The sequence below is a fragment of the Melanerpes formicivorus genome, unplaced genomic scaffold, assembly GCF_026170545.1.
Source record: "Melanerpes formicivorus ecotype bairdi unplaced genomic scaffold, bMelFor1.0.p_v2 SCAF_10, whole genome shotgun sequence".
In the NCBI taxonomy this organism is placed as follows: Eukaryota; Metazoa; Chordata; class Aves; order Piciformes; family Picidae; genus Melanerpes; species Melanerpes formicivorus.
The window spans coordinates 2,335,050-2,358,430 of record NW_027142362.1 but is presented as its reverse complement, the minus strand read 5'-3'; the positions used below and the strand labels follow the sequence as shown (position 1 = coordinate 2,358,430).

Below are 23,381 nucleotides of genomic sequence, written 5' to 3'. Positions count from 1 at the left end.
CTAGAACATTCCAGATGAGCAAACAGAAAGCATGCATTTTTGTTATTATTTTCAGCAAACTGCTCCCAACAAGCTGATGCCATCCAACAGCAAAGGTAGTAAGAGAGGGGGTAAGGAAGAGAAAGAAACATCTCATGGAAGTAGCCCAAGGGAGAAATAAGTTCACAAGTAGCACATTTACACCTTCCTTGATTTATTTAAGGTACAAGAATAGTGTAATATGAGCTGTTTGCTTCCCTAACAAGCATTTATATTTGCAGCAGATCAAGTCCAGACCCACTTCTTGTGGAACAGGCACTTCCCACAGCTCTACAGAAGACCAAAAGCGCAGCCCTAAACCCTCTACAGCTTCCCATAAAGACAGAAAGGAAAGAAAATCACCTAAAGTAAGGGGGGGAAATGAAAAAAATATATATCCAAGAGAAGAGAAGAGAATTAACCAGAGTGGGAAAGACCTTTGAGATCACCGAGTCCAACCTATCATCCAACACCATCTGACCAACTAAACCATGGCACTAAGCACCCTCGTTCTATATAGAAAGCAGAGCCCAGGTTAAGTTTCTGCTCTCCTCAGAAATGCCCTGATTAATTCCAGCACACCTTTACTGCTTACTTTTTGCCATTTACTGTGAAGACAGAGCAATGTTGAGGGAAGGACATATCCTACTGAAAGATGTTTGGGGCTGGTGGAGATGGACTGACTGCAAACAGATCTTTAGGGATTTATGATGATCAGTTTTTCACGCATTAGCAAGGCCTGAGCACAGACTACTTTCTTCCAGCTCTAACTTTAGAGGGCAGGGGACAACTCTGGCACTTTTGTAGCTTTGTCTAAAGTTAATACAGTTGAGCAGCTGATGATTATCAGGGTAATTGCCTTTTTTGCTCCTTCAGGAATTTTTCACTCAGGAAAAAAGTCTCTGTGTAGTACTTTGCTTAGGGTATTCTACAAGCTGTTGTAGTACATGTGGGAAAAAAGTGTGGTCTGAATTAGTCTTTTGAGCCCTACCTCTTACTGCAGGTGTGGAGTTCAGATACAGAAGAAATGAATGAGGTTGGTTTGGACAATACATTCTTTTGCTTTCTGTAGAAAGAGTAGCAAATTTTGATGGCATTTGTCAGTAGAGCAGTCCTATTCCATCTCCTTATGAGTACAGGTGCTGTTAGATAAAGAGGACAGATAAGGCTCTTCACTTGACCAATCTCCTTGTGGAAGAGGTGAGGAGTGTTGCTCCCATGGTTTGCTCAATGACAAGGGTCAGATTGTCCAGATTGAAGATCAGAAGAGGAGCTCTTCTAATACTTCAGTCTCTTACAAGGTAAAGCCCCCAGATAGTTGCTTCAGGTATGATCATGGATAAATGTGACTTTTAATTCTTCCATGAGCTTCAAGACAGCCTACACCTCTGTGTCTTGTTTATCTTACTATGGCCATAGTGAGCAGTATCATCTCTCGCAGCATCTCTCTGTATTTGTCAAATGACATCTATATTTTATGGAAACAGGGACTTGTGATGAAGGGAGGGGTTTTGTAAGGATAAGTGATTAAAGACAACAATCACAAACAGTTTAGTATGAGAAGCAAATTTAATCTACATAACTCTACCCAGTGTCAAAGACTCATTCTAGACAAAGGGTGTTCAATCAAAAGCTCTGTAAAAAGAGGCCTTGTGACTTCCTATAAATATTAGACTTTCTGCCTGCCTTCTGAAGTGTATTAACATCTTCAAGAGTGATTATTGATGCTGGCAAGTAAGTTCAAGCAGCCCTCAGAAGTCCCTGACACCGTGCGCAGCGCTAGATTTTCGCATGTGGTTCACCCACACACACTGAAGTGTTTTGAGGTTGGGGTGACTGCAGGTCTCTGAGAAAGCAACATTGATAAAGCAAAGCAATCGGAGTTATTTCCTATGCATGAAATTGATTAAATGCTTCACTAAATGGCTTATAAATTTGGCTCTCATATTTCTGTCACCCACTGCAAAGATTACAGAAACTCCGTCTATAACCATGTTGTATACAATACCAAATTACAAAAGGTTGTAAAAACTAATGTTTTGTTTAAAGTTTTGAGCAGGACCATATGCCTTTGGTGACCTTGAGTAAGCTATTTTAATTCAAAACATTTTAAAGAGTAGAAGAGAAAGGGAAGGGGAAGGGGGGGGGAGAATCCATCTACATAACAGAACTGAACTAACACAATTCAATACTTAGTATGCTGCAGAGCATTTTTCACTTGCCAGAAAAAAATGTATCTCCTTCTACCAGAGCATTCTGATTTTATAGCTCCTAAGTGTATGTGACGTGAAACCTGGAAGCCCAGGTTTCCCCAGGCTGAATTTGCCTTTCTTATTTTATGAACTCTGTTATCAAATCTACCTGGGAACTTCCATGGACTCCTTCACTGTAGAACCCACATGCATCAGCCACCAGCGTTTGGATTTGACCTCATCAGAGCCCGCTAAGCAAAGCTTTGTTTTCTACCTTAGCATAGAGCTTCATTACCTCCCAAAACAGGAGGAGAAACTGAGGCACCAAGAGAGTGAGGATCTCAAGATGTCCAAAGCAGGTGTTTGTACAATTTAAGCCCAGATCTGCTAGCTTCCCTTTCACATGAGACAGGCAAAGGACTTCCTGTGGTTTGGACACTGGGTTATATAATTGTATACATGGATAATGCAGTCAGCTGCTGGTACAATATTAATTTTCTGACTACACTTAGCCTCATGCAGTGTCCTGCACACCTTTAATTACAGCTGCTGGTTGCACTTGGCCATGCTCTCGGTCCACAGCAGAAGAAACTTTTGGGCAAGTGAATCTTCTGTTATTTTAAAATCTTGTGTTGGCTTATTCCTTGGCTGTCCTGTGCAAACACCTGACCCGGAAACCTGAGCTCACCCAAAGCTATCTACTTGTAGGAAAGGACATCAATTATAAAATCAGAGATATGTAGTTGGCCACACTAAAATAGGTGGGTTGCTTCATAAGTCCAGTAAACACTCTTCATCTGTCAGTCATAAATACAATTTCACAGGAATTTTTTTCTCATGTAGTTCCATTTTACAGATATGAAAGCTAAGGTTCAGCAAGAAAAAAAAAAAGGCTTTTCCTGGTGTCAGAAACTAAGTTCTGTAGTAAAGCTTGAGGCTGAGGTCTGGGTTTCCTACTACCAAGTGCTTTAAGGACTCAGCCATACTCTCCTTAGCTACACAAATAAAGTTCTTAAGCGATTAAGTGTAAGTACTGAAGTGAAGCTCACAGCAAGCAGGAGTGAATTGGCATGAAATGCAAACGTAAGCACGAGAAAATAATCCCTGTGTTTTAACCATAAATGCCTGTTTTCTACAGGAAAAGCTATGTTCTCCTATAACATTTACAAGCCATCTTGTCCCCAGCAAGGATTAACATTTGGCATCGAAGTACTGATCTGGCAAAGAGCTGCCAGTAATGTAATCTTTTTTACAACCAACGACATGCTTAAAGTCTTGACAGACTTGACCTCTGCCCATTGCTAATCCCTAACTTTCTTGCCCATTCAGATGTACATCTTTAAAGAGATGGCACCAAATGTATAGCAAACAGCTAAACTTTAACTGAAGGTGAAACAAGAGCTGCCCAGAGAAAAGCACTGGGCGGAGGGAAATCTGAGTGCTCCTTACCCAGGCCTTGTGCTGGGATTTTGACCCCACCACGGGGGAAGAGGTGCCTGCTCAGTTATACATGTGCAGAGACTTAGTTTCTGCCCAGCTGGGAGAGCACACCTTTTGGCAAGAGAGGATGTAATGTATTTGCTCAGATTACAGGAGCGTAGAAGAGCCCTAACTATAATCAGACTCTTTGTGCTCAGATTGTCTGAACAATCCTTGATCCCAAAGGATAAAGCTAAATAAAGTAGATGAAGCTCACACAGAGAAAAATGAGGTATAAAGAGACTTTATATTTTACTGAATCAGTTTCTCAACTCCCAGTTCAGGCGTTCAGTTGAAAACCCAAAGTGATAGATTTACATTATGTCCAGAGAAAATAACAGTCAATCCAAAAAGATTCCAGCTGTCTTTTCTTTCATGTGTGTGACAACCAGTCCTGGGATGCATGCCAGCTCCTCAGATATTGCTGCTCCGTAGTCTAGTTATTCTAACTTCTGGCAACTCGTTGCTTGACCTTTTGGTGGCTTGTCATTTCAATATTGCTTTCTCTGTGTGGATAACCTAGTGGGAATCTCTTCTTTACAATGCAACATGGTAACTGGCCAGAACATTAAAATACTGTGCAGTTCAGTCCAGTCTTGAGCTACGACTGAGGAGCATGAATTGTGGGTGGGAAGCACAAGAATATAGCTTAGTCTCTTGTTCATGAATTAGTGGTCCCCAGGCACTGGGAGAAAAGTCTAATCTTTTCTATGCCATGTGTTATACACCGGTTTTGGATCACTCTCTAAAGCCATGTGATAGCAATCTCCTCCTCCCAGATGAGCACAGGCCTAGTTCCAGAGGACATACAAAGAGATCAGCTGAGCAGCACCAGCCCTCATGGCTTTTGCTGGCTTGTGGATGATGAGTTACAACAGTTTTGAGTGAGAAACCAGCCAGGTGCAAAAACTTATTTGTATTCCTCTGTCCCATTACCAGTGACTACAAAACAGCATAAAAGCCAGCAGTGCTCTGCATCCCATAGCGATCCTGCATTGAGTGGTCAGTGCTCTTGGGTGAGGGTTGCTTTTCATTACTTTCCAAAGCACCCTAAAAGCACCTCAGAAGAGCCTGATGTCCCTAGAGAGTCTAATCTTCTGCTGCTGTACTTGGTGACTAAGCATGTTAGCAATCCAAACAAAAGAGGCAGCCACACAGCTTTAATTTGAGGCAATATTCTTTGGTCCACCTTGAGCCGTCAGAAGAGAGCTATAGATTTTTTTTCTCCAGTAGTCTGGGAATGGGATCTTAGAAAATGGTGTACTCAGTGTGATGTGGATTTAAATACATTTCAAAATAATCCATTATGCATCAAGTGTTTAATCGACATAATTAATATTTTTAAGGGGAGCCGTTTGCATTGTGAGCCCTGCACACATTATTTACAATTTCAACACTAACAGTTAATGCTCTGTGACAAACTATATTGTTTCCAGCTTGTTATCCATTCATAACAAGGTCAATCTATTACCATTATTTTTGTGAGTGTAGCTGTTACCTTGAGGCAAAAAGTTAATTGTAAATTACAGAGGAGGGATTACTGAGTTGTTGGGCTGGGGTTTTTTTTTTAACTGTGTTCACTGTAATGTATGGTAATAGTGCTGCTTTGTGAAATATTTGCATTTAAAAGCAGTTTGTAATTCATATCAGATGTACTGGATGAATTTGCTTCCAAACTTTTCAAGAACTTATTCAGGGGGAAGAGAAGAGCCATTTGAAAGGATCCAGCTGAACATTTCATAACCATTGCAGTTAAAAGCATCTGCAGTTTCATCTATTTTTTCCCTTCATCTGGGTCTGGACTCTGCCATTACTGTCCAGTGCACCTTGGAGAAGTGCTTAATGCTCTGAGAAACAGGAACTGATTTGATTGTAAGTTAGAGGAACACTTTGGCCCTTACAACACAAATGTGATCTGTAAGAAATGTGTTTTAAAACTTTATTCAGCCTCTGATGCACAGTAAGCAGACAGTGCCAGCCTGATGTCTGAACTCTTCTACCTGCCTTCTTTTGTACAATTTCTATTGCATTGCCTGATGCTCTGGCAGACAAAGTTAACTTTGTTTTTGTCCTGCCTTGTTTGCTCCCACCTGAGCAGAAGTCAAGACGTGGCATTGCTCCTTTCCCCAATCACAGTAAAAGCTGCCACTCATAGCCTACACAGAAAAGGATGGAGAGCCCCCATAAAATGTCTTTTCCCACATCAGGAGGGGAGGTCAGGAGGAAGTTTTACACAGAGAGAGTGATTGCCCATTGGAATGGGCTGCCTGGGGAGGTGGTGGAGTCGCCACCGCTGGAGGTGTTCAGGAGGAGACTTGACAGGGTGCTTGGTTGCATGGTTTAGTTGATTAGGTGGTGTTGGATGATAGGTTGGACAGGATGATCTCAAAGGTCTCTTCCAACCTGGTCTGGTCTATTCTATTCTATTCTATTCTATTCTATTCTATTCTATCATTTTAACGATGCATCCCAGGGCAAAACCCATGAGCTTTCCATTAGATGATGGCCTTGTCCATCTTAATGGACAATGCTTGTGCTACATCCACAGATACAGCAGGTATGCCTGCCACAGTGATCTCCTCCTCAATTGTCTTTTATATTTAAACCTTGAATTAGGTGACTTATTTAACCACATTTTATTGTGGTTTCAGTTAGAATACTGGCATTGAATTTTGACAATCACCTCTGGAATAACAGAAGACAAACTCATAAACACTGAATCATAGAACCATAGAATTGTCAGGGTTGGAAGGGACCTCAAGGATCATCTAGTTCCAACCCCCCTGCCATGGGCAGGGACACCTCACACTTGATCAGGCTGCCTAGAGCCACATCCAGCATGGCCTTAAAAATCTCCAGGGATGAGGATTTCCAGCACCTCCCTGGGCAACCTGTGCCAGTGTCTCACCACCCTCATGGTGAAAAACTTCTTCCTAACATCCAATCTGAGTCTACCCAGTTTTAGTTTTGCTCCATTCCCCCCAGTCCTATAATATTTTGAACTGACTAAAGGAAGTAAGAGCATAATTGCTGATCAGATGCAGAAATGCATTTGTAGTAGCACAGGAATTGGAGAGATACGTTCAGAGTTTTATCTTCCTTTTTATGCTGCAGAATAGGTAGGTGAGAGCTGTTGAGGTATTTGCCTAACCATCCTATAAAATATATGTTCTAACTTCTTGGTGATTAAATCTGTGTAGTGTGCTAGGGGTGTTTGGTTGAATAGAAATTGATTTCCTCTGAAATTTTATGGAGAACAATTTAAATTTGTTAGTATCTGTTGTTCCAACACCAGACTGCTCACTTGAAGCAAAATCTATTCCTTTCTTCTTCGAGTCCCCTAATGGAAAAGAAATTTGTCAGGCTTATGTCTTCTCTTTGAAAAGCTGAATATGTTAAATCAGAGCAGTGTTTCTCTTGCCACACACTCTCAGAAACTTCAGGACATGGACAGGTATTAGCATATCAGCATATCTAGCTTGCAAAGGGTTAAGCTCCATTATTTCTGCGGTCTCCGTTGCTGGTAGTACGTTCAAAGTGCACAAAGCTCAAGACATGTGCATTCTTCGTCCAATAACTTGTCCAGTAATTGGTATATTGATTGCTAATGTCATCATGTTTTAGTATATATAAACCCTCTCACTCTATCATACAGCCGCCAACAATCCAAGAAGTCATTGTTTATTCATTGTAACTCCCAAACTGGCCGTGTCAGATTCTGCTTGAGGCCTTGCTGATAAAAATCAGCAGATGATTGGGCACACACATTCTTGACATGGCTGACCCATGACATCTTAGGGCCAGCGGGGAGCCTGTCATTATGTGTACAATACTCTCCTTTCTTTCCCCTTATCTATTCCCAGATGACTTTGAGATTTTTATTAACTCATTAATGACTGAAGATGTCATTAAAGAAAGTGGGGAGGAGGGGGAAGGAGGACATTTTGTTTGTTTATTTAAAAGTGGGGAGCAGCAAACCATTGGGTCTGCACGGAGACTGGTGAGGGAAGCTTAAAGACAAAGCTGAAGTCCACCCAGAGGAAAAGGTGTTTAGTTTATTAGAATGGCTAAAGCTAACCTTTGAAGGGAGGAGAAAAAAAGTTAAGCTATATTTGAAACACAGATGAGGAAGGAGGAAACAAAAGGAAACTGCAAAACAAGACTGGTTGGGTTTGCACAGTACAACCAGTAGTCCTTACGAGCAAAGGATATCTTCCTGGTGCTACCTGTCTGTTCAGATACCAAAGTACTCACTCAGAATGATTTTTGTTTCCAGGGTTAGCATTTTTTTATGTCTTTTAAAGTGTATTGTCTTATACAGAGAGGTGCTATCTGGTTTTCTGGGGTTTCTTTTTCCTAGTTTTTCTTTTAAATATGTCAGCTGAACAGATATTGAACAGCATTAGAGAGCAATCACACCTTCAGTCCCTTTCCAGTTGTTTGGGGTTTGGAGGTTTGTTTTTAGAGCTTAGGTTTGTGCATTGTGTCTGTAAATGAAGCAAACTACTGAATGTAACTTTGCAGATTTTTACTATATGGTCCAAATTTGAATGCATTACAATATATACCTGGAGCAGAATTCTTCTGTGAGCTCACTCGCAGCCTGATTCTGATCCTACATCAGTCAGTCAGGAAACTTTGGCTGAATTTAGGCTGAGCAAGCATCTCACCTTCCAGGCTTTTCTCCCATTTTAAAATCTTGTATACACCTCTTAATTTATCTTTGAAACAATCCCACAGTTGAGATTTTTATTGGAGACTGGATTAATGTAACAATGAAAGTTGTCTTCTTTTTTTTCCTCCTGAAATGTGAGTGCTTCCTATCATTAGAGGCCTGTTGGTTTAGAAGCAGGGACTTAATATTTCAAGGACTGAAATTATTTTATTTTAATGATTGCCATTTGTGGAATGACTGAGGAACAGTGAACACTTTCCTGTCTTAGGCAGCTGCCCTCCATATGGCTGTTGATCTCAACTTAGCAATGTCTGACATGATTGTAGAGGTACTGGACATTAAAGTGACACAGAGCTAGGTGTCATCTGCATTGGCTGGCCTTTTAAAATCTTTGTTTCATTGTCTATCTTTTTGATGAGGTGAGTGGAAGAAAGGTGAGTCTGTTTCCCTGAGGGACCTGCAAGTATTGGTATAAAATAATAGAATAAGCTCCCTGGATGGGAACTGTGAATTACTAAAACCAACTCAAACAGGAATCTGCTTATTCCATCACAAACTGCAGACAATGGCTTGGCAATCAGGCATATCAATCTGACCTTGTAGATTGACTGTAGCAGGTTTTGGAGCTTCTAATAAGGTGTAAAGAGAACAATTTCCTTATGCCATATTGTTTCTGACAACTCTTCATTCTCTCCACTCAACAGATGATGCAGATCACCAATGTCATAAGGTAAACATCTTTTTCTTAGGAATAATACTATTTGCAGTGTCCTGAGGCCTTGCAAAGACAGTGGACATTTCCTGCAATATTAGAAGTCATTTCTAGTTTACTTCTTTAGAAGATATTTCTTTCCCTCATTTGTTTCCTGATAATTAGCAGAACATTGCTTGCATTGGAGTAGGAGCCTGAGCTGCCCATGGAAGGTCAGGGATTTGTACAAGCAGCTGTTCCGGGGGGTTGAAAAATAAAATCAAATCAAATGGCAAGAGCACATCAGTGTGTGCTGGCCCAAACACCTTCATGAGAGGAAGCTTTCCTTTCTCCCTGCTTTCTGAGACCCAGACTCTCTCCCATCGTGTACTGAAGTAGGACCTGGTGATGAATCTTTGGGTAATGGACTGTTGCTTTGACAAACTGCTCCTCCAGTGAAACACGTGCCTGTCTTGGTGACAATAACAGCAAAGTGTGGATTCTGTGGAAGAAATAGAGGGTTTGAGGGCTACAGCACCAGACTGTGAGTCTATAAATTGCCAGACTGGGATGTTAGATGCCTTTTAATATTTTCAAACATCCAGTAGAGTAATGAAAGAACTGCAGGACTACCCTCATGTAAGACCTCGGGAGAGTTGTTTTCAGAGATCATGGGAGCTCACAGCTTGTTTAAGAACATGAAGTCCAATCCAAGTAATAGCTGGAAATAAGTTGCTTGATTTTTCTATCCCTAAAGACAAATTCTTGTAATAGCAAAAGTGTAAAAATCCAACAAAGAGAGGCTTGATACTTTCAGATACTCCAGCCACTTCGTGGTGGAGAAAAGGCATCCTGACAGTGAAACTATTTGGGGTAAATAATGAGGACAGACTTCTCAGAAATAAACTGGCATGGATTTGGCCATGAGATGTCAGATTCATAACTTGAGAAATGAAAGCATCTATATACTAGAGAGCAGGCCCTAGCCCAGCAGTGGCAATTCAGCCTTCTGAGCCACAGGGATTTCTTTATAAGCAGTGGTATATTAAATGTGGAATCGGGTAGGCCAAAGGGACAGCAGTAAAAGAGAGACAACGTGCAGTGACCAAAAATGAGCTAAAGCCAGACATTAATTACTTTGAAGTAATTTTGTTTTCCTTTAGAGTTGACTAATATCTCTTGCTCCTGGAAGGTAAATGCTTTTCCTATCACTTAGGTTTTACATTTGGTTTGTTGGGGTTTTTTAGGTTTTTTTAGTTTAACTGATGCTGAGAGGAAAGCAGGTTTTGTCTACTTATTCAATTTAGTGCCTTTATCAATGTAAAGATGAGGGGTGGCTTTTTATACTGTGCACATAGCTGGAGTGGGCTGAGGAAGAGCACTTTTAGACAGGCCTAGGTCAACAAAACAGATTCATCCATCACATCTGCCAGAATGGAAAGATAGTTGTCTCGATGCTAGGTCAATCTGAGACCTTTCTACTGAGTCAGCTGACAGGATTGCAGATACTTGTGACAATGAGGACACTTATCCATGAGTAAGTGGACTCAAGACCACCTACACTCTTGGTGGTGGGTCTTCTGCTTGGGAAACTCTAAACTCTTGAACACCAGCATATCGCTGTCTGCAGTCCTCTTCTCTTATCGGTTGAGAATTGCTACCCAAAACTAAGATGGAGTAAGGTAAAACAACAAAAGGAAGGGGATGTGAGGTGGTAATGGTGGAAGGTGTGAGAGCCAGTGGAAAGTACAGTAAAGAACCCCATGACAAGTCATGATAAATGGGTCGTTATAAAATTCATGTTTAGGCTGCACCAGTCTGGGGATAATGCCATTCGTCATGGCAACACTGGGGCACTAATGAGCCCTCATTGCATATTCATGGCTTTGGTGCCTCTTCTCTTGCTGCCTCCCTCCTACCCTGAACCAATGCCTGGTAAATATCTCCACCTCAAGCTGAAACTCGACTTAGGCTGCTTTTTTTTTTTGCTTTTTTTTTTTTTTTGTTATGTTGCAGCAATTACACTGTAAAAGTGCTGCACAAGATTGATTGCTCTGATCTGTAGTTCAATTGTAAATTAGAATACACATCCCCCTGGGGACACACGGCCCCTATTTGTGATTAAGAAAAAAGCCCCATAATAGACTAATAGCTAAAGTTCTCTCTCTTTTACTTTCAGGCAATTAGCTTGATGAAATGGCCTCTTTTTGTGTACCCTGGAAGTGTAAACCGATATCATAATGAAGTATATGATGTTTATTCTATTATTTTCACCTTGCCATGTATGCAAGAATGCATAAATAATAGCTGCTTTGTCTTGTACATTTACTGATTCAGAAGTAAACTATGCCTTAAAGGTGCAGTGTATGATCCTGCAGCCTTGTGTTACGTTGGGCATTGTGACTAGTCCCTATCAAAACTGATGTTCTGTGCAAAGAAGTTGGAGGCCATTTCTAGTCAGGTGATTAAATACTGTTTGCAAGAGACTTGCATTTATAAAGAATCTCAGTTGGAAAATCCTCCTAATAACCTTGAATGAAAAATAAAGTGTCTCCATTTCATAGAAAGGAAAACTGATGGGGAGGGAGATGCTGAACATGTTCAACAAGCCCACACAGAACCTCAGTAACTGCTTAAGAACTTCTAGCTCCTTGTGCTATTTTTGCAAGCAATCAGAAGCTCCCTTTCCTCCCTTTTAAAGTGTTGTTAATGCTGTCCTGGATGGTTCATGGAGTGGCTCTGACCTTAGCCTTGTCTCAAAGACCTAAAGCACTGTGGTGTCATGCCCTCATTCCCATGTGACATACACAGTTAAAGCTCTTTCACCTGAATCCAAGGTGGATATGGTCATGCCCATATTCAATATCATGTGTTGGATGTTGGCTTCCCCAAGGCTTGATCTGAGCTGTCAGTCTGAGCAAATGAGTCATGTTAAGCAACAGCTTTATAACACTGTGATGGTGTTCGTGCAGTTGAGCTCACGATAAACATCTGGGCAGAAAACTGCCATAGGATGATAGCTCTGGGCATACCTGCTTTGTGACAAAAGGTGCCTCTACATTAGCATTTCACTTTGGCCCAGGAGTGCACTTTTGAAGTGAATCCTCCCAGTGACCCTGCTTACCCTGTCCCACAATGAGAGGCAGCCTCGGAGCACGCAAGCCAAATTCTTCTGTGTGAAGTCAAACCAGATGATGTGGTTTGGGAGCTCCAGCAGCTAACGGGAATTCAGTCCACAGGAGCATGCTAGAGCTAGTCTGAGTAAACCTCTGACATGCAGTGACCTGGGGCCAGTCCCTGCTCTTTGGTGCACAGTGTACACATAGCTTTGTTTGCTTATTTGCTAAGCAAAGCAGGGTTCCTCTCCAAGGAGTTATGAGAAGCTCAGATAGTATGGCAGGGAGGACACATGAAATGGCCTGAAAAACCTGTGTGAGAAAACGCACTGGTTTATGTATAACCTCATCAGTTTATCTGCAACAAAAGTATTTTCATTTAGCTGCAATTCTGCGAGAGAGAGGTTCTGGAAGGGAATACAACAGTTTGGCAACACTCTGCTAAGGAGCAAACCTTTAAAGTGTAACACTCTGTACATGGCTACAATACCATATTCTGTTTAAACTTGTTCATCATTGTCTTCTCGCATGACAGCCCTGGCATTTAAAATATGTTAGGGGTGACACAATACTTTCACCTGGTGCAGACATATATCATGGAAGGATGTTCTCATAAACAAAGTGCTGCAGGCTATGATCTTATCATTCTCCTCTTCCTTCTTCTCAGTTCAATGACAAACACGTATTTCTCTTCTTTGCTCCAGTTTCTGGACTAGAGAAGCCTGGTGTTGGAGCAACAGGTGATGTTGCAAATCAGGAATGACAAGCAGTAGTGGTGGCCTGGTGAGGGGGGAAAGCAAGGGAGGGGGCACCAAACTTGCAATGAATTTCACCATGCTTTGGCTGGCACCGATTCTACACAGAGCTGCAATTTTAGAGCATGAGCAAAAGTTTACCCACGTGCATGCCTGCACATGCACAGGGCTTTGAGAAAGACATAAAGCAAATTAGAGCGTTCACATGTAATTAGCTGACTATTAGTGTGGTTCAGCCAAGGCAATAGGCAGACAGTAAACTTAGAGATAGCTCATGGATAAAAGGGCTGAAATTGTTCTGGAGAGAGTTGGAGATAGTAGTTCAGAAGAGAAATTCCTGACAAACTGAGCAGGCATCTGAGGATGTTCTTGCACTGCACCATTAGTATGGTACCATGTAGCTATAGAGGCCTTCCCTCTCCTCCCTACAAAGTTGAATCCTTCCTGGCATTCAGGACTCTTTCTCCTTGGGTAGCCCACTTTTAAAGGATTGCAGAATTAATCACCATTTTGTGTTGAAACACATGAGTTTGGAGTAAAACTGTGAAATTCACTGCTTGTGCTCCCTGTAGGACTGTACAGTCTCCTACAGAGAGTGTAGCCCTTGTAGAGGCTGGCAAATCTCCAGTTATTTATCTAAGAGTGTAGATGACCAGGTCTAAGTAAAAACATTATCACTTACCATAAGTAAATATCACACTTGGAAAGAAACCCAAAATGTGTCTGAGCTGCAGTCTTTGCACCCATACCCACTTCTGTGAAAATGTGGGTGTTTTTACTAAATCTTTGTGCTAAATGAAAATGTCATTATATTTTTCTCTCATTTTATAGCTGTCAGGGAAGAGCTTTTTTCCTGTCCCTCGGGATTTTTCAAGATTTCTTTCTTCTTCTTCTTCTTCTTCTTCTTCTTCTCTTCCTTTTTTTCTTTTTGTTTTTCTGTTTCCCCCAAATAATTTTCTGGCTAAACAATAAGCTGCTAAAAAGGAAAAAAAACCAACTCAGACTGAGCCATTTGCTTCAATAATTTCAGACCCTTTCTGATTTTGACTTCACTAATAAATTAAAAATGAACACCAAAATATTTCCAAGGAAATGCTCATTTAGAAAAATATTTATTGGGGCACTTGGAAAGGTTCTGAGATGTCTTTAACATCCTTTGGGGTTTTATTATTTTCTTTTTTTTTTTTTTTCAGTTGAGAAGCCTCATGAAAAAACACACAAGATTCCCTCCAAACCATCTTGCCTGCCTGGCTTTTTCTGACAGAAAGTTTTCATGGAAAACCCTGGCTATAATCCACTTGTGCCGTCAATTCAGTATCTCGGTGTTCTTATTTGAAATAGCTTCTGAGGAGGAATAACTGAGAGCTTCGTGCTCTGAGTTGATCCAGCAAGGAAAATTTCAAATATTGCTGACATCCTCCATGCTTCTGAGTATCTGCTTGTGCTAAAGCTCCCATTTCTCAGGGTCTGTTGCTCCTTCCATGAGTCTAACAGGAGCTGAGCTAAAGTGTTGCTGTGGAAGCAAAAATCTGGCAGAGGTTTTGCACGACTTGTACACTGTTTCTTTGCCAGTGTGCAAACCCTGCAGCATGTCTCTCAGGACTCCATCCTGCAAGAAAAATTAACACCTGATATATCAGAGGAACTTTTCCTCTGTTCTGCCATGCCAGACATAGACCTCACCTGCAGTGCTGGAGTGTGTAAAGCCATGCTCACTGAGGAACAAGCTATGTTTTTGCAGGCAAGGAATCACTTCTCAGTGTAGCGTTAGCAACATTTGGGAAACAATTATTCTTTAATGGCCAAGGAAAACTGCCACTTCTAGTGTCATTCTTCATTTGTTTAAGGCTTGTGTAGGTATTTGTCATGAACAGAACTTGGAGTAAATTCTCTGCAGAAGAAATGTTGGCTCACGAGTGCAAGATTGTGTTGATGTTTCGGTTCATCTTGAAGGAGGGAACCTTCTGCTGTAGATCTCAAGTGATGCTCAAGGGGAAGAATAGCACGTACAAGGAGGAGAGCCAGCATGCCAGTGGTTAAGAGCCTACCACTAGAGATAAAGCCTGGGGAACCATGTCAAGGTGAGGGCCCTCACAAGGCACTCAGCAAATGCTTGCTTTGCAGCTCTTGCTGCCTTGCTTACCTTGCTTACCTTCTTCCCATTCTGTTTGTTTCCCTCATCCCACTCTGCAGAACAAGAGGAAAAACTGAGGGCTTTTTCAGAGGTTTCTGAAGAGAGCAACAAGCTTTCAAACTACAGTTTTTCATAAAATCATAGAATGCTTTAGGTTGGATGGAACCCCTAAAGGCCATCTAGTCCAACCCCCTTGCTGTGAGCGGGGACATCTTCAACTGAAATCAGGTTACTCAGAGTCCTATGCAACCTTTACCTGTAATGTTTCCAGGGATGGAAGAGAGTAGATTTAGACTGGATATTAAGAAGGAATTCTTTACAGGGAGACCGTGGTGGGGAGACACAGCACAGGTGATACACAGTGGTGAGACACAGCAACAGGTTGCCCAGGGACATTATGGATGCCCCCTCCCCAGACATGTTCATGGCAAGGTTGGACCAGACCTTGAGCAACATGGTCTAGTGGAAAGTGTCCCTGCCTGTGGCAGTAGAGTTGGAACTAGATGATCTTGAAGGTCTCTTCCAACCCAAAACAGTCTATGATTCTATGGTGCAACCATCCCTCTCTGGGCAACCTATCCTGCTTAGAAGTAGCTGTGCTGGCTTAGACCAAAGATCTAGCTAGCCTCTCACCATGTCTGTGGCAGAAACCCTTAGCAGATACACAGAAAAGTATTAGAAGTCATGCACAAACTGATTCTTTCCCTGAGGTATTTCCCTTGTTCCAGTCATTCAGTGCACTGCAGAGACTGACAACAGAAGCTGCACAAAGCAAAAAGAGGAGTTAACTTCCATGAGTTTCTAGTCCTTTTCTAATCTGATAACATTTTTGGTATTCTGTGGCAGAAAGTCACACAATTTAATCGTGCTGCTTGACAAACATAACATTTTGTTCACTTAGAAAAAGCTTTTTCTCCTTCTACTGACATAGTGAATAAATATTCCCCACTTCAGAACATTCTCCATAACATTTTTCCTCGGATAAACCTCAGCCATCTCCTTCCAAAGGCTTCGAAATTTATCTAGTTTTGCCTCACATGGAAGCAGGTACAGACAATTACCCACAGGACAATCATTGTCAAACCCAATTGTTGTTACTGAAACTGAAACTCTTCCCCCTTTGTCCCCCTCCCCCCCCCCCCCCCAAAAAAAAAAACATAATTATTTATTTATTTAAAACAATCCAGAGAGTGCAAATACCCAAAGATCAGGCAGATCTATGAAACCTGCCTGCAGCAAAATCATGCAATTAGAATCACACTCGTAAGTGTTGGGAGTCTTAAAACATTAATAGATCATTTTAATGGAAGGAGTTATTAAAATTGTATTTGATTTGCATTATTATAACACTGAATGCACGGTGGCAAACGGAGTTCATGAGAGAAGTACAGCACAAAACAGACTCCTGTTATCTGAACTGGAACCTTTAAATAGACTGTGCTTCAGCTCTGCCTGAATAGTCTTCAGTTTTATTTCTCTTCTAAATTGATAAGAACTCCTGTTTTCCTATTAGACATAGAACATGAGGAGGTGGAGGATAGCAAAATAGCTGGAGATTGAAACAAAGCTTTGGGAAAGTAGTTTGAGGAGCAACAAATCCTTCCCAAAATATAAGCAATTCTGATCATAGAGGAGATGTGTTGTTCTGATCATAGCCACTATCAGAAGTCCCGCGAATTGCAGGGTTTCTGTAGATGATTTAGGCAGAAGTTGCTCCCAACGTGGAAGCAATTATAAAGAGAATCATGACTCATTAGTAAGCATTCCTTGTTTTATTTCTGTTACAAGTAAGCTGTAATTTCTGAATCTCTATCTGACATCTTTTTTATTGGGCACTTACCCTCCCTGGTGTGTTTATAAAATTCCCCATTTCATCAGTGGGAAATCTGACATACAAATGTCCTCCTTAATCCAGTAGGAAACAGTTTGCTGGAGTCAATGGAATCTTTTCCATCCGTTCCAGCAGACTTAGGAATAAACCTGCAAGGGTTAAAAAAAAAAATTTATATAATCATAATCACAAAGTGGAGAGAGGAATAGAGTGAATTTGCTCTGCAAAGGAGGTATTTTTAGGTTTTTATTCTTTAGAATCCCTGCAAAGGTACGTCCCTCATGCACAGCTGTCGAAAATAGCGCTTAGGCAGTTAGACTCCGGTTGATTTAAACCGGTACAGAAGTGCACTCCACATTTTTCAGGGCAGCAAAACTGTGCAAAAATGATGTCTTCGTGTCCAAAAAATTCTGCATCATTTCAGAGAACTATGCTAATAAATTAACCAGAGGAAAGCATTCCTATGAAAAATAGAAACAGCGTCCCATGGAAGAAATAGTCTCTGTCTCCCAAACTTAAAATAGGGCTTAAAATTCAATGATCAGATCCTTAGCAGGTGTAAATCATCACAGAAACGATGCTGTAACACTTGATGTGGTATTACCAAATTGTCTTGCTGGTAATTAAGAATATCCTCTGTGGAATAAGGACCGATGATAGGAGAAAGTATCAGTTGGTATTGTCTCAGCATGCATAAGCGGCAGACAGAAATATTCAAGTGCATAATCTTACACCTTGCCTACATGATACCCAATGGGCTAAAGTAATAGCATACAGAATTATCTTGGAGAAGGCAATTCTCAATAGAAACCAAAAATTCTATCAGTTGTCTGTGTATTTCTCATCATTATAAATGACAAAACTGAAAATAGAACTAACAGGCACGCACTTGGAAAATGTTTCTTTTTAAATGTCTCTTTTTTACCTTCTTTTAGAATCCAGAGCATGTTACACTCATAGGTTTTAATCCAAGTGTTGCTGTATTTCATCCCAAGAAAATCAGTGTCTCTTCCCCCATTTCTTTCCATGGCTTTATTGTGCTCGCATTCTACAAGCCCAGAGAAACAAATGTAATTCCTATTACTCAGGAAGGTAATGAAGTCATGCTGATGAAACATGACAAGCTATTGCTCTAAATTTGTGGGATAAACTTCATGGGGAAAGGACACCTCATAACTCAATAACCACTTCCATGAAGAGCCATACAAGCCACGCTGCCTGCCACAGCACAGCTCCTATAACATACCAACAGAACGAGTCTTTTCCAGAACCAAATTTTACCTTTAAAAAGCAAGTGATTCTCTTCCTCGGTACCAAAAGTGCATCTGCAAATCATTTTGAACAGCTTTCTTAAAGAAAAGTCCATTTTGAGCTGCAGAGTCTCAGGATCTAGGAAAGATAGCAGGAATCTCAGATGTTCATGGAACATGCTCTGGACTGTGTGTTTGGCTTATGGCTCTCCCCAGTGTGCTATGGGTGTTTAAAATCACTTAATTCGAGTCCCTATAGGGATGATAGGTCTAAATTCCATGTAACTAAAGACACAACCAACAACAACCAAGTCCTTGTTTTCTCATTTTGGAAATGAATATCAATTTTGGTTTCATTATCCTAAAAAAAATGAATTGTATAGTCAGCTGAGGGGGACAAAAGTGCAGTGCATGGTGATGAATGGTGCTTGCATCCATGCTCTGTAAGTCCAGAATAACAACCACAATCTTGAAGCCATAACCAGATGACATCAAAAGTCTAAATGTTTACTATACCTGAGGACAAAAATAATTAGTCTGTATTGGGAATTCCTGTTGCAGATATTGAAGGATATTCTGGATTAGCAGAAATTGAGAAAAAACTAGGCATTTGTGTGTATGTGAGTCTAGTCTTTGATCTCATGTAAAAAGTAGAAAGCAAAATACAGTGCATTAGAGGGCTCTAAGCAAGAACCATTATCCAGGTCTCAAGTGCAAACACACAACAGGAAGACTTTCTGAGGTATGAAAAAAATCCACTAACAGCAGGCAGTAGAAATATTTGAACTCATCTCTTGAACCTCAAAACCAAATCTGAATGCTTCTGCATCAGGCAGGCTCCAGCAGCATCTTTATAGAGTCATAGAATACCAGGTTGGAAGGATCCTCTAGTCCAACCTTTCAGGGTAAGAATATAGTTTAAGTGATCTTCCCTCCAGGAGCTTGGAACAGGCAGACTCCTGATCTCAGCCTCTTCACAGCGTAAGCAGGGACACAGTGACCTATCTGAAGTTGCTTAATGCATTTGGCTCTTTTTCAAGCTGTTGGTATTGTGACTTCCTTCATATCACACAACATGGAGAAGTGTAACCTTGGTCCTCATTAATACAGAGCATACAGGTGTACATGCCATATATAAAGACTAGCAAAATGCTGCCTGTTATAAAAGGGCAAACATTTTGTCTTCTGTGATCTGCCTACTAAATGAGAAGCACAGATTCTTCTGCATGGCCCCCAGTGAACTCATCCCATCTTGTGCATACTGGAGCTCTGCAAATCCTCCAGAGTTCTGTGTTTAGCAAAGCAGATGTGCAAACGGAGATCCTGGTGACCTCGCCTCTAAGAATCAGGCCTTTGACATGTGTTACTCTCCTGCTGACAGCAAAAGAAATGTGGATCGGTTGGCATTTCACACCTGCAACTAATGTAGAAGTTGTAAGGATATAAGTGAGCATTAGGCATAGAAGTGATGCTTTGGACATGAACCAGCTATATTTAACAGGAAAGGTGCAAATCCACATTACGACTCAGGATATGTATTAGCTGCAGCCCTTCTTTAACCTGGGAAAAAGAATTATATCCAAGGGATCTCACCTCAAAGAGTTTCTTTTTTTCTGGCAGAAGTGATGATTAGGCTAAAATTTGCCATTAGTTTTGTCTGTAGTTGGGGAATATACAATTCAGTTCATACAGCTTCAGCTGGTGAGCTAGTATTGGTTCAAGATCCTGATCTCCTGTAAATACCTCTTCACAATCAATAAAGAAATTAATCTGGAGCAGAGCTGAGGACCTTGCCCAGCCCCTTTGGCCTGGACTGAAATGACCTGGTAAATGTAGGGGGGGGATGAGATCTTGCTGAGCATCCCAACTTCTCCAATTCCCTTCTGCCTTGTCAAGTCTGTGCCTCCAAACGGGCTCCTGGGCCAGGGATTATAACAGCTTTTCCCCTGCTATTTTCTTGTTGATGTTAGTTGTTCTGCACTGCTCCTTGGGCCTTTTGGACTTCTACTAATGCTGCAGCATGTAGTATCCTACAATACTCATTGCTGCTGAGAGCTTTCTTCACTAGAGTAGGTCTATCAACTGCAGAGTATGTGGGGTTGGATATGTTTCTTTCCCCAGCCAGGAGCAACAAATCTCTTTGGGTGGTAGAAAGGTAACATCACCCTTTATATCAGCTTGCTTCAGCCCTGGGAAATCCATCTCCACCTGTTGGTTTTTGAAGGTTTCTTTGCCAGTCTAACAGGTGGCTGATCTGATCCCTCCCAGCCTACAGTCTGATGCCCCATGGCTTTCTTCCTGGCAGAGAAATGTCATAGATGGAAATAAGCAGTTATGACTGCTCCTGCCAAGTGTAGAGAGTGGGAGCAGGTCACACCAGCACATCTCTCCTTGAAAGGTCAGGGGACACTACCACCACCAAAACAAGCTGCTGGTCAGTTACGTGACACTCAGCTTGAGAAAGGAAACCGGTTTGTCACCTCGTTGCTTAACGGGGCAATCTCAAGCCAGAGCTGAGGTATACCTATGGGCACAAGAGATAAGATAAGATTATTAACACTATACTCATCATGTTCTGAAGATACTCTAGTTTCCAACCTCCAAATGTGATCCAATATTGAAATGTGATGTGATTCTCAGTTATCTGAACGCTAATTTACAGGTTCTCCTACCAAACGAAAGCAAGTGTTGCTTCCTACTCTCTCTCTCATTTCTGTAGGAAGATACAACAGCTCCAAAGTAGGTGAGAGCTGTCAGAATCCTTGACCCCTTGGCCTAAGAACTGTATATGCATGTAGGAAAGGTGTTCTTACCCATAATAAGCAGTAGATGAAGTATGTGTGAACACTTCTGTGTAACATGATTGTATGTATAGACTCTGCAAAGTGTGCTTCAGATGTAATTGAGAATAGTAGTGTAGATGATTCAAAGTAGTCAGGTGTGTGAAAACATGTAGGAAGGGCACAAAAGAGAGAAGGAAAGGTGTAGATAAATGCAGGGGAAAAGGAGAGTCAGCTAAAAGGATGGCAGGTGAGACAGGAAGGATCAGGTAGGACAAATCCAAATAGTTTATAAGAGGTGGGAAGATGTCTCCCTGACTTTGACCCTTTAGTGTTTCTCCACAATGATGTTACAGTGCTTTTACTACACTTGATGCAAAAGAGGCACTGAAGTTCTCCTGATTTCTTCCCCTGGTGTAAAGTGTCCTTTATGCCATGATGAGATCACTGCTGTATTAGTTCATTTTAATCTTTTCAGAAAGAATCCAGGAACTGTGGTGAGGTCATGACTGCAGTAATGTCTAAAAGGATGGTTTTATGGAGGAAAGGAGAAATCTTCCTCTTGTTTAGCAAAACTGCAATAGAATTTGTGGTCCTCAAGTGTGGTGGGGAATTTAAGGTTTGTCTATTTTTCTGTGCCATGTTTTTGCAGAAGACAGCCTGCTTCATACTTTTTCTTGCAGGGTTGTTTTTTTTTTCCCTGAGTATTGTATAAATCCAGCAAAGCCTATGGAGAAAGCCTCCTGCTACAGCAGTGCTCCATTTGAAACAGTCATTTGGAAGCATCTTTACCCAGGCATACAGTCAAGAGGAGGGTAAAAAAAACAAGACTCCTGTGATGACCTGAATGTCCTCACATTAGACCTCCTCTATCATTCAGAAGGCAGATGCCTCACTGAGAACACCCTAGGTTCCACCTCTTTCAAGCAGAAAACTCCTTGAGGCATCCCCCAAAGCCATGGTGTCACTGCTTAATATGACATATTTTTGCCTCAATGATCAGTGGAGTGATATCAGGCATGAATTTGGACCAGGCAATGATGGTGACTCCAAAGCGCCAAACTTTCACTGTTATTCTGATTTTAACTCCAATCTTTCCTCCTGTGTTTTTGCTAAGGCTTCACAATATCATTCTGAAAGGCCTCTGGATGCATTTAGTGCTGGAAAGAAATATGTAGACAGCTGGAATCATATGCCTTGCTTTACCATGGCCAATGTATTGTATTTTAATGTGTTCTAATGAACTTTAAAATTACTCCCCAGTGTGCTTGCTGCCAGGGTTAGAGGGGTTATTGTGAGTTTGCCATCTTCCTGGATTCTTAAGATAATTCCCTCTGGATTTGTTGGGTCAACAACAAAGTGGTGATAACAAATACACTGCTGCTTTAATCCAGTGCTGGGCTTTCCCCCTCTTTGCAGCATTACACTGCTCCTAGTTTAGCAACTTTGGGGCATCAGTGACATGCAGCCCAAAACCAATTTCCCTTTCATATCAAGAGACCAAACATCCTAGACATCACACAGATGTGTGACACAGTGGTTTCCACAGGTGTAGCTTTACTGAAAGGAGAGGAGAGGCAAAGAACCCTGGGGCTTTCTAGTCTGGAGAAGAGAAGACAGAGAGGATTTAATAAATGTTTATAAATATCTGAGGGCTGGGTGTCAGGAGGCAGGGGACAGGCTCTGCTCAGTTGCACCCTGGGATAGGGCAAGGGGCAATGGATATAAACAGCACAGGAGGTTCCACTCAACTTGAGGAAGAGCTTCTTGACTGTGAGGGTCACAGCACTGGAACAAGCTCCCCAGGGAGGTTGTGGAGTCTCCTTCTCTGGAGAATTTCAAGACCCATCTGGATGTGTTCCTGTGTGACCTGCGTTAGAGTCTATGATCCTGCTCCGGCAGGGGGGTTGGACTCAAAGATTTTCAGAAGTCCCTTCCAACCCCTAACATCCTGTGACCCTGTGAAAGAGTTTAAGGACTTCAGTTACCCAGAGAGGAGTGGGAGGTTAATAGTCTTCATGGGTAGTGATAGGGAGCCCTCTGCAAACAAGGAAGAGCCCCTCTCTTCATACTGCTAATATACACAACTAGAGAAAGCCTTCCTATTTAAAAAGACTAATTAATAATGCTTAGTGGTCTGGATTTCTAAGTATGAATTGTCAGGGGTTTTGGCAGGCTTGGAGAGGTAGGGAGATGGGTTGGCATTGCATTGTTTAAAATTACAGAGGTTTAAACTGATTCAAATGATAAGCAGGAAGGGTTTCCACACCAGATTTGAGACATTTGTTCTCTCATTTGCACTAAAATTTCGACTTGAGCTCACATTGTCATTCTACCCAGGCTGCTTCCCAGACAAGCTAATTTGTCTACCTGTGTTCCATTTTAGGCCTTGGTTTTAATTTGAGGATGATTCCTGCTAATACCAAAGACTGGATAGGACATCCATTAAAAGTCTACACA

At 41.5% G+C, this 23,381-nt stretch overlaps 1 long non-coding RNA gene across 13 annotated transcripts in view; it reads right to left on the bottom strand.

Annotated features, from left to right (window-relative positions):
* The window catches only part of LOC137443592 (uncharacterized), a 59,397-nt gene that overhangs the window by 5,212 nt on the left and 30,804 nt on the right, over positions 1–23,381 (bottom strand). For 5 of the 13 annotated variants that reach the window (XR_010987947.1, XR_010987945.1, XR_010987954.1 and 2 more), the window contains 3 exons: positions 18,173–18,280; positions 16,901–17,939; positions 9,164–15,113 (listed from right to left, as the gene is read on the bottom strand). This is a non-coding gene — a long non-coding RNA (uncharacterized lncRNA). Of the gene's footprint in view, positions 1–9,161; positions 15,114–15,146; positions 15,823–16,900; positions 17,940–18,172; positions 18,281–23,381 lie in introns of those variants that run through there. The other 8 variants (XR_010987948.1, XR_010987951.1, XR_010987946.1 and 5 more) reach the window with 8 other exon arrangements.